This window comes from Ictidomys tridecemlineatus, chromosome 7 (assembly GCF_052094955.1).
Source record: "Ictidomys tridecemlineatus isolate mIctTri1 chromosome 7, mIctTri1.hap1, whole genome shotgun sequence".
In the NCBI taxonomy this organism is placed as follows: domain Eukaryota; kingdom Metazoa; phylum Chordata; class Mammalia; order Rodentia; family Sciuridae; genus Ictidomys; species Ictidomys tridecemlineatus.
In genome coordinates this window covers 88,855,559-88,858,702 of record NC_135483.1, presented here as the reverse complement: position 1 = coordinate 88,858,702, position 3,144 = coordinate 88,855,559, and the positions used below count along the sequence as shown (strand labels likewise).

Below are 3,144 nucleotides of genomic sequence, written 5' to 3'. Positions count from 1 at the left end.
CTGGTTGTATTAGGCCTTCTTCTGGGAATCTAGAATTTTAGTATGCACTGGGCAGAGGGTGTCTATGTGACCAGCCCCCCCAATAAAACTTTGGGCACTGAGTCTCCAAGGCAACTTACCTGACAGACAATATCATACATTGTCACACTCTTTTCTGGAAGTATTAAATGTGTCCTGTCCTGTGTGACTCCACTGGGTGAGAACTCATGGAAGTTTATGTTTTCCCACACTCCATTCCAGCACCTTTCCACTTTTCTGATTTTTTTATACCTGTATTTTATTTATTTTTATGTGGTGCTGAGGATCAAACCCAGGGCCTCACAAATGCTAGCCAAGCACTCTGCCACTGAGCCACAACCCCAGCCCCACTTTTCTGGTTTTCTCCGTAAAAGCCATGACAGTTCTGTGAGTCCTTCTCAATCATTGTGCCTTGTTATGGTTTGAATGTGAGGTGCACCCCCAAAAGTTCCTGGGTTGCCTGCAGGAATGTTCAGAGGCAAAGTGATTGAACTGTGAGAGCTGTAACCTAACCAGTCCATCCCAGTTTGAATGGACTTACTGCGTGGTAACTGTCTGGGAGCATCTATGTGGCCCCTTCCTCTTTCTTTTTATTTTTGGAGGGGGATGCTGGGGATTGAACCCAGGGTCTTATGCATGCAAGGCAAACACTCTACCAACTGAGCCATATCCCCAGTCCTGCTCCTTCCTCTTTCTTGCTCTTGCTGTCTGCTTCCTGACCACCATGAGTCAAAGTGCTTTCCTCCCCTAGGCCCTCCTCACACGATGAACTGCCTCATTTGGGCCCAGAGTGATGGAGTTGGCCTGCTGTGGCCTAAGACCTCTGAAACCATAAGCCACAAATAAAAGTTTCTCCTCTAAGTTGTTCTTGTTGGGTGTGTTGGTCACAGTGATGAGAAAGATAACAAAAAGAAACCCAGTCGTGTCTTGGAGATCCCTGACACAGTGGTGCTCTGGTCTTATTTATCTCAATTGGCTCATAAGCTTGTCGGATGCAGGCATCAGGCATCCTAGCAAGAGCATCAGATTAAGATCAGAACAGATTAAGATCAGAAAGCCTTTGAGGCTTTGCTTCTCTGCTTCTTAACTGGGTAGGACTCAGGGGAGTCCGTTACTCTGCGGGACATTAGTTTTCTTATAAAAAATGGAGATAGTGACCACCCACCCCACACACACACGTACTTCATGGCATATTGTCAATTTCAAATAAAAGGATAGATATGCAAACTTTGCCAATACTTAAGACATAATATCAGTGAAAAATTATGATAAATCTGTAGACTCCCAGTCTGCCTTCCTCAGATAAGGTAAATATTCAATTAGTCTCTGCTGAATGAATGAAGAAGGGCAAGTAGTTTCAGTCGTTCCTTTCTGCTATGGTCTGAATGTCTGTCCCCAGTTTTCAAATTAATATGCTGAAACCTAATAACCAATAAAACAGTGTTCAGAAAGGTGGGACCTTCAGGAGTGATCAGGTCACGAAGATTAGTACCCTTATAAAGAGGTCCCCCGGGAGCTGCCTCCCTCCTCCTGCCATGTGAGGACAGTGAGACGCCTCCCTCCAGGAGCCAGAAATGTTCTCCTCGGACATAGATCTGCCTTGATCTTGGACTTCCAGCCTCAAGAACTTCAAGAAATAAATTCCTGTCATTTATATGCCACCAGGTTTATGGTTTTTGCTTATGGCAGCCTAAGCACACTCTGACAGTCTCCAAAAGTCCGTGACACCTGGCAGAATTCTGGACATTGGAAGAACAAAAGAAAGACTCAATTTTCAATCCTTGGAATGGAAAACGGAAAACAAAACAAATCCAATGGCTGACACCCTGGTGCGATGATTTAAGTTCTCCTGTGCCCGACACTCCTCCCCCAGATGCTGACCTTCTTCATCGCCAATCCTTGACCATGGGTGGTGCTTCCCAAGCCTCCTAAACTCCCTTAAACCATTTGCTTTTGATCTCCTCCACTCATCAGCCCCTTGTCAGCCACCACCAGGAGCAACACAGAGGCCTTAATTGATCAGGCTCAGCAGTAGCCTTGAGAACTTGTTTCAGGTATTGACTTCCAAGGAGCCAGTCGCACTCGGCCTCTGCAGCTAGGAGCGGCTGAACATCAAAACTATTAACCTCTGGCCCGAGTAGTTGGCGGAGCAGCCCAGCAGCAGTAATTAGGAAGTCAATCGGAATCGCCCGTCTCACTTACACTGGCATGTCAATCAATAGCAGCGGTGACAGGTTCATTAGGCCCAGGCCATGCAAGCCCAGCCTGTAACAACCTCATAAAATACACCAACGACTCAGGGCAGAGAGAAATCTGCCCAAAGGACTGAAGTGGATGACAACACGTATTGATTAGGGCTCCAGCAATTTATGAAGTGCTACTTGTTGGCCAAGCTTTCTGACTCAGTGCTAAATTTTCCCAAGTAGTTGCAAGATGAAACCAAATACTACCCTTTAAAAAAATGAGAAAAAGCAAGCTATCATCTGACAGGACATTTTTTTATGTTAGTTACTCCCAGCAAATAATCTATTGGGGTAAAACTTCCACAGTTACTTAAGGTTGACACGATATCTTTGTCTCAGTGACCATCAGACTTTGAAAGAAGACATCCATCTGGAGAAGATAAAATATGATTTGATGTGTGATTAGGCAAGACTCTACCTTTGGAGAGACAGGGTGATTTAGGCATTCATTTTGTCTTGGCATTTTTAATGGCTCATCTGGGTTGTTCCAGGGAGAAGCCTGACACCTGGGTTTTCAGAGCTAATTTAAAAACTCAATAGAAGAAGGGTAGGAGAGGGTACAAAAGGTACCTTCTGGCTCCTTCTGTATCCTCAGGGATGACCCTCCCGGGAAATGTTCCTAGAGATCTTGCTTGCCTCAAAGCCTACCACATATCAAGACATTCTGAGCCTCTTCCTGGGCCATGGCCTTGAAAAGAGCACAAGTCTGGTTGACATGTTTGTGGCTTAACCAAACGTACACATGGCCTCACTATTAGTCCTGGGAACCTGGAGAAGACACGCAGAAGTCCACCCCCAAGCCTTGCTTTTGTCTTTGGTGGTCAGTGACAGGTTTAGAGACCGAAGACTACATCACTAGGTGGAAGCTTGATGCTGCTTTATG

The 3,144-nt window shown here is 45.5% G+C and overlaps 1 non-coding gene across 1 annotated transcript; it reads right to left on the bottom strand.

Annotated features, from left to right (window-relative positions):
- Positions 1 to 619: 619 nt before the first annotated feature.
- Trnaa-ugc (transfer RNA alanine (anticodon UGC)) lies at positions 620 to 692 on the bottom strand. The gene has a single exon. It is a non-coding gene; the product is annotated as a tRNA-Ala (tRNA).
- Positions 693 to 3,144: the final 2,452 nt, after the last annotated feature.